Source organism: Leucoraja erinacea, chromosome 21 (genome assembly GCF_028641065.1).
Source record: "Leucoraja erinacea ecotype New England chromosome 21, Leri_hhj_1, whole genome shotgun sequence".
In the NCBI taxonomy this organism is placed as follows: domain Eukaryota; kingdom Metazoa; phylum Chordata; class Chondrichthyes; order Rajiformes; family Rajidae; genus Leucoraja; species Leucoraja erinaceus.
The window spans coordinates 31,544,382-31,559,323 of record NC_073397.1 but is presented as its reverse complement, the minus strand read 5'-3'; the positions used below and the strand labels follow the sequence as shown (position 1 = coordinate 31,559,323).

Here is a 14,942-nt window from a genome sequence, read left to right as displayed (position 1 = left end):
ATAATCTCTTATTTCTAGGGCGCTCAATTGCGCCCCTTAAAAATCAAATTGCCCCCCTGTGGGGCGTACGCCCCACGTTGGGAACCACTGCTCTAAACTAAACCAAACTAAACTAGACAGCTGTTTTTGTAGTGTGTGGATCCAGTGGTCCATATGGCAATCCCGATATAATTTAGTTTAGTTTGTTTTAGAGATACAGCGCGGAAGCAGGCCCTTCGGCCCACCAGGTCTGCACCGACCAGCGATCCCCGTGCATCATAGAAACATAGAACCATAGAAAATAGATGCAGGAGTAAGCCATTCGGCCCTTCGAGCCTGCACCGTCATTCAATATGATCATGGCTGATCATCCAACTCAGTATCCTGTACCTGCCTTCTCTCCATACCCCCTGATCCCTTTAGCCACAAAGCCCACATCTAACTCCCTCTTAAATATAGCCAATGAACTGGCCTCAACTACGTTCTGTGGCAGAGAATTCCAGAGATTCACCACTCTCTGTGTGAAAAATGTTTTCCTCATCTCGGTCCTAAAAGATTTCCCCCTTATCCTTAAACTGTGATCCCTTGTCTGGACTTCCCCAACATCAGGAACAACCTTCCTACATCTAGCCTGTCCAACCCCTTAAGAATTTTGTAAGTTTCTATAAGATCCCTCCCTCAATCTTCTAAATTCTAGCGAGTACAAGCCGAGTCTATCCAGTCTTTCTTCATACGAAAGCCCTGACATCCCAGGAATCAGTCTGGTGAACCTTCTCTGTACTCACTCTATGGCACCATCAACACCATCTACACACACTGGGGTCCATTTATTATGATACCAAGTCAATTAACCTACAAACCTGCACGTTTTTGGAGTGAGGAAGGAAATCGAAGATCTCGGAGAAAACCCACGTGTGTCACAGGGAGAACGTACAAACTCCGTACAGACAGCACCCGTCTGTTGCTCTTTAAGTTTTGCTACAGCTCCCCAAAGTATGCTGCAGCATCCTCTCCAGCATAAGTGGTAAAAGTCAATGAATTCTTGAAAATTTAAACCATTGACAAATTAAACACAGTAAGAAAACAACAAAACCTTGTTTCCGCTTGAATATTGCATAACAGAGTTTTAATGGCATACTTAGCATTCTGCTCCTAAAAACAGATTTTACATTTGTGAATTAACATACCTTTAGAACAAATCAAAATGTTACATTTTTTACATATATTTTATTAATTTGTGCTCTGATTCTCCAGTTTCAGCACTAATATTTTGGTCCCGTCCCAAACTTTATTTCTGTAAGGTGGTAAAATGATTCCAGGAATGAGTGGGTTAACATATGATGAGCGTTTGACAGCACTGGGCCTCTACTAGCTGGAGTTTAGAAGGTTGAGGGGGGACCTCATTGAAACTTACAGAATAATGAAAGGCATAGATAGAATGGATGTGGAGAGGATGTTTCCACTGGTGGGAAAGTCTTGGACCAGAGGTCATAGCTTCAGATTTAAAAGGCGCTTTTTTATAATGGAGGTGAGGAGGAACTTCTTTAGTCAGAGGGTAGTTAATCTGTGGAACTCATAGCCACAGAGGGCTGTGGAGGCCAAGTCAAGCAGCCATAGAGCTACTGCCTAACAGCGCCAGAGACCCGGGTGCAATCCTGTACAGAGTTTGTCCATTCTTCCCGTGACCGCGTGGGTTTTCTCTGGGTGCCCCGGTTTCCTCCCACACTCCAAAGACGTACAGGTTTGTAGGTTAATTGGCTTGGGTAAAATTAATGTAAATGATCCCTATTGTGTAGTATAGTGCTCGTGTACCGGGTGATTGTTGGTCGGCGTGGAGTTAGTGGGCCGAAGGGCCTGTTTCCGCGCTGTATCAGTAAAGTCTAATATCTTCTCAGATGTGTTTTCATGGATGAAATTTACGGGGATCAGCAAGAAAAATATGCATGTGTTGAGATAAGGTCGGACCACAACAAAATGCGAACAATTTATTTCCCTTCCAGGAGATTAGGAAATCCCACACTAACATTTTCGTAAATTGACAGAGATTGCCTCATTCAAAAGATTTCGAGAATCGCTAATGGAAGTGCTCTAGTGGACACTGACCCCGAGATTAAAGGAAGATATTAAGCAACGTAAATGTTGTATCTAAGCCTGAACAATGCTGCATCTAGCCCAAACATGCTTCCCTCCGATAATGCAAGACAACTTGCAAAATATATTTTTCCAGTCCAATTTTTTAAACATAATTATGAAAGTGGAAGTACAAAGATTTTGAGTTAAAGGAATAAAACAGAACGTGCTGGGGTAACTCAGTGGGTCAGACAACATCTCTAATGCTACCTGACCCCTGTTGAGGTACTCCAGCACTTTGTGTTATTTTTTAAAATACCAACATCTTGCAGGTCTGAAGAAGGGTCTCAACCCAAATCATCAGCTATCCACATCCACCAGTGATGTCTACAAATAAACTGCAGATGCTGGTTTATCCAGAAGATAGACACCAAAGTTCTGGAGTAACTCAGCGGATCCGGCAGTATCTCTGGAGAATTTCTTCTTGAGTTTGAAGAAGGTTTCCGCCCGGCAACATCACCCATCCTTTTTCTCAAGAGATACTGTCTGACCCCCCTGAGTAACTCCAGCACTTTGTGTCCTTTTACCTGCAGTTCCTTGTATCTCCGTTTTGAATTAAAGAAATACTTCCATGTAAAAGTCTACTTTATTAATCATCCGTATAATATTTTGTAACCATATTATTAGACGGAGTGCCCTACAGTGTTCGAGATTTTATCTCCTCCTTCACACAAGTTGTTAGTTGCAATGCATTCGACAACTTGGGAAAGAAGGAAAATGTTAACTTTAAATGCTTGTGATAAGATCCCAACATCTAAAAATCTCCATCAGGCAATGGTTAACTGTGTGCCCGAATCTGTGTGCGTTATCTGTGGTAATAAATTAACCTTCAGTGTGTTTATTTACTCTACCAAATGATGATCTTGCTATTTATGTGATATCTGTGCCTATTGTCAATGCTGAGTGTCACCTATAACATCATGTTAAGAGTGGATTCCGATCCGACAAACTTTTTTTAAAGATCTTAATCAGGATTTATTGTGTGATAAAATTGTCAGGCTATGCATTTTTTTATGGACAATTTCTGCAACCATTTCAATTCTGTGAATAATTACAGTCAATTACATTTTATTTTTATCTGGGCTTGTATATTGAATTTGGCCATGGGGGGGGAGGGGGCGTAAGTCGTTTTTAAGACACATTCAAGAATAGTATTTAGTTGATTAAGATTTCAAGTAGTATTTTTGTGACTGCTGTTCAGAATCAAAATACCTGTACTACAGATGCTGGAAATATCAAACAAACCATATATGCCGAAGGTAGATATAAAATGCTGGAGTAACTCAGCGGGACAAGCAGCATCTCTGGAGAGAAGGAATGGGTGACTTATTGGGTCGAGGTCTGAAGAAGAGTCTCGACCCGAAACGTCACCCATTCCTTTTGTGTCTATATTCGGTTTAATCCAGCATCCGCAGTTCCTTCCTACACAAAACATATATGCCTATACCTCTTGATAAATTATATAAATTGTAATTATTTAAAATACCATGTTGTTTCATTATATTATGTGTATAATTATATTAAATAGACAATATACATTATCTGCCTGACCCACTGAGTTTCCAGCATTTTACAGTATGTCTATCTTTGGTATTAACCAGTATCTGCAGTTCCTTTCTATTACATACTTGCCTAAACATTTGGTGCAGTAAAACAGGTAGTAGTTCTAGTTGTCTTCTTCAAGACTGAGAACTCCATTCAATCGATCAATTTAGAAATGTGCTCACAAAATATGTCAGAATCAGCTGACAACTTTCTCTCTCCTTCCCACTCTCTCCACCACCCTTTCTTCACACACACGCTCACACGATTCACCTACAACAAATGCAATGTGACTCCATCCACATTCCCTCCTGTTTCCACTCTCATCTCATTATTCAATCCCCCCTCACCCCAAAATGATTAAATCATGATATTAATACATTGGATAGCACACAAACAACATCTTTCACTGTACACTAGATCTTCCCCTCATCCTCGAGCGCTCCAAGGAATAAGGTCTGTTCAAGTCTAAGGAATAATGTACTTTCTATTCTTATTTCAGATTTCCAGCATCTGCAATTTTTATTTTTATTTTCACTGCAACTCCGGTTTCCTCCCACACTCCAAAGACACATAGGTTTATAAATTAATTGGCTTGGTATAAATGTAGAAAATGTCACTATTGTAGGATAGTGTTAACGTGTGGGGATCGCTGGTCGGTGCGGACTCGGCACTGTATCTCTAAACTAAACCAAAACAACTAAAATATCACGAATGAACAGGCTGATGGTGAACACATTCTTTACACATCCAGCATTTACGTAGAACTGGAAAGTTATCTTTGGTCTCAAGCATGAATGGACACTGGAATATTGTTTATGTTTTGATCTGCCCTCCTGATATCTGGTCATTATTCTACTGGGTGTTCAGTGTTGTGACTAATGTTTTCTCCAATTCAGCCCAGATTAATAAAAGTTCTCATTTGCCCTATGTAAGAGCTCTATATAAAATGATTGTAATATCCCTGTAATGGTTCCACAATAAACATTTCTCACCTTACCAACACTTTCACCAAGAAGCCTGGGTTGGCTTCAGGTGGTGCAGGAAATAGGAATGTTTAATAAAATCTACATTTTGAGTGTGGGAGGAAACTGGAGCACCTGGAGAAAACCCACGCGGTCACAGGGAGAACGTACAAACTCCATACAGACAGCATTGGCCAGGATCGAACCCGGGTCTATGGCGCTGTCAGGCAGCAACTCTACCACTGTGCCACCATGCCGATATCTCCCCATAATCCCCAGATAATTAATTGCAGTTTCTGGGAGTTTGCTGCATAAAAACTGACAGCAACCTTTGCCATTCAATCACGCTAACTGCTCTTTAATGCCTCAGATTTCACCTATTTTTTACAAATCCCAACAATTGCTATAGCTCCCTTGATTTGTCTTTGAAATCAGATGAAATAAAATTTATCAGTTAAAATAGATTATTGTTTTTGTAGAAATAGGCAACTGCAGGTGCTGGTTTACAAAAAAAAGACACAAAGTGCTGGAGTTATTCGGCGGGTCAGGTCGGGACCCAAAATGTCACCTCTCCATGTTCTCCAGAGATGCTGCTTGACCCGCTGAGTTACTGCAGCACTCTGTGTCTTTTACTTATTGTGTAGGTGAACTCAAACAAATAATTTCGAAGTTCTGCAATTTTCCAGGATAGCATTTATAAAACATATTCACAACAGTCTTTTGATGTTTTACACTGCTGTTTAATATCGACCATCCTTTAACCTGCCCCTTCCTTATTTGCTTCGGAGACAGACTTCCCAAGTTAATCTTCATATCCGTGCAGTGATAGAAAATCCCCAAACTGCAGATGTTGGAAATCTGTAAAACAAACAGAAAAAGCTTGAAACACTCAGGCAGCATCTGTGGAAAGAGGGACAGAGTTCATGTCTCCGGCCACTGAGTCTTCATCAAAACTGGAAAAGGGAGAACACAAATTGTTAATACATTGCAGAGACTATTGAGGGAGGAAGGATATCTTCAATAGAATACCAGGGTTGTCCAGGCAATCAATAAAAGAGGAAATGGATAAACATAGAAACATAGAAATATAGAAATTAGGTGCAGGAGTAGGCCATTCGGCCCTTCGAGCCTGCACCGCCATTCAATATGATCATGGCTGATCATCCAACTCAGTATCCCGTACCTGCCTTCTCTCCATACCCCCTGATCCCCTTAGCCACAAGGGCCACATCTAACTCCCTCTTAAATATAGCCAATGAACTGGCCTCAACTACCCTCTGTGGCAGAGAGTTCCAGAGATTCACCACTTTCTGTGTGAAAAAAGTTCTTCTCCTCTCGGTTTTAAAGGATTTCCCCCTTATCCTTAAGCTGTGACCCCTTGTCCTGGACTTCCCTAACATCGGGAACAATCTTCCTGCATCTAGCCTGTGCAACCCCTTAAGAATTTTGTAAGTGGATGGAAATTGCCAGTGTTTAATATAAAGTTAGGCAGACTCCCTTGCTTTATGTAGGAAGGAACTGCAGATGCTGGTTTAAAATAAAGATACAGTATACACAAAAAGCTGGAGTAACTTCAGAAGAAGAGTCTGAAGAAGGGTCTCGACCCGAAACGTCACCTATTCCTTTTCTCCAGAGATGCGGTCTGACCCGTTGAGTTACTCCAGCTTTTTGTGTCTATCTCCCTAGCACTGTTACATCTGGAAATTCCTCTATTTGCTTTGACAATATTGAATTGGATTTGAAACATTTAATCTAAATCATGTTTCACTTCCAGCACCTTGAAATAAAATGCTCTCTCTCCAAATTGAGATCTTTCAATATAACCGAAATCTGTCACATCTAGCCGGCTACTTTTAATGAGTAATGTATAGTTCTCTGCGTAATCTTCAGTATTGATACTTGTGTTCACTTATTTGTACTTTCGTGGTGCTTTGTGTCATTGCCCTGTACCCTATTTGAGACTGTGGGATCATAGTGTCATTAGAAACAGCACATCTTTATTCTTTCCTAACAAACCAACAGAAATTGAATCCTGCAACAGGCAGAGCCAAATACTTCAAAGCGTTGCCTTGAACACTGTAGAGGTTTGTTACACGTGGGTTAATAAAACAACACAAATAGCAATCAATAACGTTTTTCCTCATTTGCACAAACTTTATGTCTTTCTTACAATGAATGATACCAAAGCGTTGATTAAATATTAGGACATTATTAAAAACTGGTGGACACATAGGAAAAATGTTTAACGTTAATATTAGAATTACAATATTAGGAATGCAGGAACGGGGTGCTGATTGGGGATGATCAGCCATGATCATATTGAATGGTGGTGTTGGCTCGAAGCTGGCTACTCCTGCACCTATTTTCTATGTTTCGATATACACTTCAACTTTGTATATGGCTTGAACTTCTTTTAATTGTCTCCTTCATATTGCCTAAAGTTTTTTCCCATCAGATTTTAAGTTATCTCAAATTGAGTCATACTTGTAGCAGTGAAATGGTTACAATTATTTAATAATTCATCACTAGAACGCTAATGATGCGAATACATACTTAATTGTCATGGTAACTGGAGTATTTAAATTCAGTTAATTAAACTGAGCTAAAATCAGAACTGATACCTTGAAACTATCCTTAATAACCCATCTGGTTTATTCATTTCCCTCTGGGAAGGAAATCTGCTATCTTTGTTTAGACTTATGCCTCTGAAATGGTTTAGTTTATTTTAGTTTAGAGATACAGCATAGAAACAGACCTTTCGGCCCACCAAGTCCATGCTGACCACCGATCACCCGTTCACATTACTATAGAAATACTAGATAGAACTACCAACTACCTCATTGGTGACCTTCATACTAAGTTTGATCGGACTTCACCGGCTTTACCTTGCACTAAACGTTATTCCCTTATTATCAGTGTCTGTACACTGTAAATGGCGTCTTTCAGATTCAATTTTTAATTTTTAATTGTCATTGTCAGTGTACAGTACAGAGACAACGAAATGCATTTCCACTGATTGGTTAGCACGCAACAAAAGCTTTTCACTGTACCACTGTGCACGTGACAACAAACTAAACTGAACACGAGGTCTAATTTATCCCACTAAGTTATCCCACTCCTACACAATGAGAGGCAGTTTACAGACTCCAATTAGCCGTGCGTCTTTAGGATGTGGGAGGAAACAGGAGCACCCTGAGGAAACTCACATAGTCACTGGGAGAACATGCAAACTCTCCACAGACAGATACAGTAAGAATGGAGTTAAGGATCAAGCATATTATCCTAGTCTCATCAGCAGTGCCAAAAGTTGGACTGACTAAATAAAAAAATACAAATATAACAAAACCACGTCAGATTTAGCTACTTTATTTCCCACATCTTTTGACATCTTCATTATCGGTTTTACTTAAAACCTTGCATTTCCTAAAGCTTGGGAGACTTGGATCTAAGTGTTTTTCTGGCCTTCGTTATTGTTATCTGAAGACAGGCCTTCTGTCTGAGCATCTACTGTTTCCCAGACTATTTCCCAGGCTGTGTCAGTCACATTTAGTCACATTTAGCTACTCCAACAGCCTAAAGTTGTAGCACAACTTGCTCTATTTGATCTTATTTGACTGTGCACGCCAGGTTGCAATTCAAAGACACATTTTGCCCTGTTACTCAGAATATTTCTTCCCTCGAGTTGCAGCTGTAAGTTTGGTGATAATAGAAACTGGAGACATAATTGTGCTCATTTGTAGTGTGACTTGAACGGATAGCACACAGAAGATTTTTCACTGTATCTCTATACTCATAACAGTAGTAAACCAATACCGATCATTAACACAAATGTAACATACTTGTGAATAAGGCAGAAAGTAGATTTTAGCGACAAGAGCTGTTCCTATGAAGATAAATGGACAGATTTCTTCTTAATAATGGCTCCTGCTTTGTACATAGGTCATGGACAGTCTGAGTTGTAATTTCTCTTGGAAGATTGATTGTGGCTGAGTCTTTCTCAACAAATGACACAAATATGTTGCATTTTACTGCATAGATTAGGGCGGCACAGTGGTGCAGTGGTGGAGTTGCTGCCTTACAGCGCCAGAGACCCAGGGTCGATCCTGATTACAGGTGCTGCCTGTACGGAGTTTGTACATTCTCCTTGTAACCGTGTGGGTTTTCTCCAGGTGCGCTGGTTTCCTCAGGTTAATTGGTTTCAGTAAAATTGTAAATTGTCTCCGGTGGGGGAGGCACCATTACAGGACTTACCTGGACTTTTTACCTTGTCTGCACATCTGGACACCCACAGCGATGGCTGTGGAGGGTTGAGGTCCCGACCACGGGGGAAAATGGAGGGGAAACTGGCCAGATGTTGTGCCTTCCACCTCCTGGTAAATGCTGTGGTGGATGTTTGTGTTAAATGTTTAGTGTGTTTTTGTGTGTTCTTTTTCATTATACCACTGCTGGCAAATTCATTTCACTTGTGTGACGAATAAAACTGATTGTTGATTGGTGTAGTGTGTGTCGGATCGTGTTAGTGTATGGAGTGATTGATGGTCAGCTTGGACTCTGTGGGCCGAAGGGCTTGTTTTCACGCTGTATCTCTAAAGTTGAAAAGTAAATCGGCAAACATTTGTGACCCAAAAGAGACAAATGAGAAAGAAGTACAAAGATAGAATTTTGAATGGTGTTCCGTTGGATATTACAATTCTGTTAAATGTTGCACATAAGGCCATGTCCCATGAGTGGTGTCATGTTAGCCACATATGAAGTGGAAGGATATCTAGATTGTCCGGGGCAGGCAGCATCTCTGGAGAGAAGAAATGGGTGATGTTTCGGGTCGAGACTCTTCTTATTTTGTGTCTATCTTCGGTTTAACCCAGCATCTGCAGTTCTTTCCTACACACGATATCTAGATTGTATTGTGCACTTAACACTGGCAATGTCCAAGCAATGTAAAACTGCAGGTAACAAAACTAATAGCATGTTTAATTAGAAAGCCATAAAAGTCAGAGAAAGTGATAATCAAACAGTATTGTCAACAGCAGAATCTACTTTGTTCAGCTCATTAAAAATGAGGCATTCAAATAGTGAAATCAGGGGAACCATTATACACATAGGCCAAGTTATGAGAAGTGAGCAGATGAGTCATTGAACAAAGAACTGCAGATGCTGGATGCTGCTGAGAGACTGAAGAAGGGTCCCCACCTGAAACGTCACCTATCCATGTTCAGGGGAACTTGCTGATTATGCTGTGCCTTCATTGAATCATAGCCAAGTTATGAGAAGAAGAGCAGATCTGAATGATCATTGTTGCTAACAAAGAACTGAAACATAGAAATTAGGTGCAGGAGTAGGCCATTCGCCCTGAGCCTGCACCGCCATTCAATATGATCATGGCTGATCCCACTCAGTATCCCATACCTGCCTTCTCTCCATACCCTCTGATCCCCTTAGCCACAAGGGCCACATCCCTCTTAAATATAGCCAATGAACTGGCCTCAACTACCTTCTGTGGCAGAGAATTCCAGAGATTTACCATTCTCTGTGTAAAAAATGATTTTGTCATCTCGCTCTTATCATTAAACTATGACCCCTTGTCCTGGACTTCCCTACCATCGGGAACAATCTTCCTGAACTGGAAGGCTGCCTAAAAGAATTTTGAAACATACATCTTCAAGAAATAGAAGGATATTCTAGTCTAAGGTACTTTGCGAAGTGATTTCAGGAAATATTTCTTCATTACAGAGTAGAGGTATCAATTCTCAGAGAGCTCCAAAGGAATAGCAAGAGGCTTGAAGATAGATACAAAGTGCTGGAGTAGCGCAGTGGGTCTCGCTCGGCAGCATCTCTGGAGAAAAGGGATGGGTGACATTTAGGGTCTTCAGACTGTGTTACTCCAGTACGTTGTGTCTATCCTCAGAATAAACCAGCATCTGCAGTTCCTTTCTTCACGAATAATAAAATGCACTTTGGGGAGAGTCAGTGTTTATGTATGAGGGTGTTTGAATACCTTATTTTATCCATATTAATTCTATTGATTTGTGAGTCAGTCAACAAGACTGACAAGGGCGCTTGAATCAGGGGCGGCATGGTGGCGCAGGGGTAGAGTTGCCGCCTTACAGCGTTTACAGCGCTAGAGACCCTGGTTCAATCCTGGCTATGGGTGCTGTCTGTACGGATTTTGTACGTTCTCCCCGTGACCTGCGCGGGTTTTCTCCGGGACCTTCGTGTTTCCTCCCACACTCCAAAGACACATAGGTTTATAAAATAATTGGCTTGGTATAAATGTAAAAAATGTCGCTAGTGTAGGATAGTGTTAATGTGCGGGGATCGCTGGTCGGTGCGGACTCGGTGGGCCAAAGGGCCCTGTATCTCTAAACTAAACCAAAACAACTAAGATATCAGGAATAAACAGGCTGACTGGTGAACACATTCTTGTCACATCCAGCATTTACGTAGAACTGGAAAGTTATCTTTGTCTCAAGCATGAATGGACACTGGAATATTGTTTATGTTTTGATCTGCCCTCCTGATATCTGGTCATTATTCTACTGGGTGTTCAGTGTTGTGACTAACATTTTCTCCAATTCAGCCCAGATTAATAAAATAATCAAGTTCTCATCTTCCCTTTGTAAGAGCTCTATATTAAATTATTGTAAGATCCCTGTAATGGCTCCACAATAAACATTTCTCACCTTACCAACACTTTCGCCCAGAAGCCTTGGTTGGCTTAAGGTGGGGCAGGAAAAAGGAATGTCCAATAAAATCTACCTTTAGAGTGTAGGAGGAAACTGGAGCACCTGCAGAAAACCCACGCAGTCACAGGGAGAACGTACAAACTCCGTACAGACAGCACCCGTGGTCAGGATCGAACCCGGGTCTATGGTGCTGTCAGACAGCAACGCTATCACTGCGCCATCGGGCTGATATCTCCCCATAATCCCCAGATTATTAATTCCAGTGTTTAGGAGTTTGCTGCGTAAAAACTGACATCTGCGTTTGCCATTTAATAATGCTAACTGCTCTTTAACATTTACTAAATTGACTGTAAATCACTTTGAAGTTTCCTGAGGTTGTGAAATTCATCTGGTGAAGTCACATCTATTTTTTCCTATCTTCCCCCTCACTAGTCTGTGTAAAGGTGCTGGTAATGTTTGATGTAACACATCAGTTGCAGCCCTGGAATATGGTCTGTTCAAGATCCCTGTAAATGGTGCCAAACTGGCGACTCTGTATACTGTATTAGTGTACTACTGCTATGCATTTGAACTGTATCTGAAATACTTACCTAATATGTATCTAAGTGTTTATGTATAGTGATACATGTACTGAACAGTATACAAAAATTAATTTCACTGTACTTCGGTACGTGTACCAAATAAATCAACATACCATATCGAGTAATTCTGATACACCTCTGTACACTCTCTAAGACTTTTTACATCCATTCTTCTTCTTCTTCTTGCGTACGGCGTGCACAGTCTAAAGTTGTAGGACAACTTGCTCTATTTGATCTTATTTGATTGTGCACGCCAGGTTGATTGCATTCGTTGAAACAGGGCGGACCACATGAAGGTTGCAATCTCCCACCCCACATCCAATCTCAAATATGGCGCGCAAACTCAGTTTTAGTGCTTCTACCCTCTTATAAAGAGCTGGCAGGATTTTGCTTTTGTTCACCATGCTCTTGGTCATAATGTCAAGGTTCCATATTCTTTTGTAATAAACATTTCAGCTTTTCCTGGACAGTGAGAAAAACACAAAAAGCCAGAGTAACTCAGCAGGTCAGGCACCATCTGTACCGGGAATCAGCCTGTAGGAAAGTCCCAACCTGAAACGTCGCTGATCCATTCCCTCCACAAATGCTGCCTGACCCTTTAAGTTGGAGTAACTTTGTGTTTTGCTCAAGAATTCAGCATCTGCAGTTCCTTTCCACATTGCCGGTCTGTGTTTGAACATCCCCAGAGCAGTCTCTTTCTGTCTCCCTTTTAGAAATTGTTTATTTACTTGTTATGCTACCTCCCCTCAGTCTTCCTAATAAACCGTATCACTGCGTTAATTTTCAAGTGGTATATGTCTTCCCATTTCACCAACCTCGCTGTCCTCCAAACCTGTCATTATTTCCTCACTGTTTACTACACTTTTGAATCTTCATCGGCAATTCTGAACTTATGCCCAGTGTAGGCAACTGCAAGTCATTAAAAGCCACGGTCAAGTTTAATTTTGAGTAAAGATACAGGGCCGGAAACAGGCCCTTTGGCCCACCAACTCCATGCTGACCTGTGATCCCCGTACACTAGTATTATCCAACACACTGGGGCAATTTACAATTTTTACTGATGCCAATGAACCTGCAAACCTGTACGTTTTTGGAATGCACACAGTGTTAACAATAACCCTCGGCCTACACCATGGTACCATTCACTCCAGCTGAAATAAACATATTTTTTCCCAAGTTCTCTTTGTTTTATATTCCTCAATGAATTTAATATCCATGCTACCATTTCACCTTTAATCTTACACGCATTGATGATGCTATTATATCTATCAAAAGATATCACAACTAATGTATTTTCAACATCCGGATAACAGTATACAATATTAACCACATTTCCTTAATCAAACCTCCATTCAATTTAAATTAAGTTAATCAAGCATGATAGGGCTTCAACAAACCCACAATATTGAACGTGGTCACTTATTAATCTGTTTAATGCTATATGTATACATCAATGGGAATTGTATGTGCAGGAAGGAACTGCAGATTCTGGTTTACACCAAAGATAGACACAAAATGCTGGAGTAACTCAGTGGGACAGGCAGCATCTCTGGAGAGAAGGAGCGGGTGAAGAAGGGTCTCAACCTGAAACGTCACCCATTCCTTCTATCCAGAGATGATGCCTGTCCCGCTGAGTTGCTCCACATTTTGTGTCTATCTTCAATGGGAATCTTATGATAGGTTATTTGTACCACCTGGACTAACTAGACACAAAGTTATGAGAATGTTGCCAGGGCTGAAGGGCCTGAGCTATAGGGAGAGGTTGAGCAGGCTAGGACTTTATTCCTTGGTGCTCAGGAGAATGAGGGGTGATTTTATAGAGGTGTGTATGATCAAGAAGGGGATCAATAAGGTGGATGCACAGAGTCCTTTACACAGGGTAGGGGTATCAAGAACCAGAGGTCATAGGTTTACTGTGAGAAGGGAATGCTTTAATAGGAACCTGAGGTTCAACTTATTCACACCGAGGGTGGTGTGCAGATGGAACCAGGTGCCAGCGGAGGTAGTTGAGGCATTTGGACATTAGTTTGTTCTCAGCATTTGAATGTCTACCTTGTGTTTTGGCAATGTGAACTGAACTTAATACACAAGTGATACTCTGAGCAAGGCACTACACATGGTAATCATTACGCCACTGAGATTGTCTGCTCCTCAGTAATGTTGTACATATCCCAAGACATTCTTTCTATTGGTTTTATTGATCGCTGCTTTGCATGAGTTGGGCATATCACACTTGGAGACTCCTAGATCTTCCTCATCATACTTTAGTTTAGTTTAGTTGAGTGCAGAGATACAGCTTGGAAGCAGACTCTTCGGCCCACCGAGTCCACACCGACCATCCGTTATTCGTTCTATGTTAATCCAATTTCATATCCTACACACGTTAGGGGCAATTTTACAGAAGCCAATTAACCTACAAACATCTTTGGAATGTGGGAGGAAACCGGAGCGCCCAGAGAAAACCCACACAGACACGGGGAGAACGTGCAAACTCCATGCAGACAGCACCCATGGTCAGGATCGAACCCGGGTCTCTGGTGCTGTGAGGCAGCAGTTGTACCACTGTTAAACATCAAATAAAGAAAGAAATAAATAAAGAGACAGATACATAAATAGATAAATAAATAGGTAAATATGGACAAGTTGGGCTGAAGGGCCTGTTTCAATGCAGTAGTGGCTTGTTATAGCTTGTTATTCTATGCAATGTGTATCAGTTTGCATGTTATGCCGCTGCATTTGCACTTCTCCACTGTGACGCCTCAGTATCTTTCTCCAGTTCTGTTACTTTTGGTTTATAATTGTTAGCACAGTTTGCACTGAGTTAAGACATTAATAGAAACATGCCTGGCAGAAACCCTGGTACTCCATTCAATACTTCCGTAGGCCTTGACAGAATTAATTGCTTCTCACATTTTAGCCAGATTTGTGTCTATTACCAACATTTAAATATTTCCCCCCAAGTCTTTGGAGTTCACAGCTCTACAATAATTATTTTGTAAAATACCTAATGGGAATATAGGTGAATTATTTTTCAGGGCTTCTCACATTTAACTCATTATCCT

At 41.0% G+C, this 14,942-nt stretch overlaps 1 protein-coding gene across 2 annotated transcripts in view; it reads left to right on the top strand.

The window, feature by feature from the left end:
* hnf4a (hepatocyte nuclear factor 4, alpha) overlaps positions 1-14,942 on the top strand; it is a 47,732-nt gene that overhangs the window by 6,554 nt on the left and 26,236 nt on the right. The gene's annotated exons all lie outside the window — the stretch shown is intronic.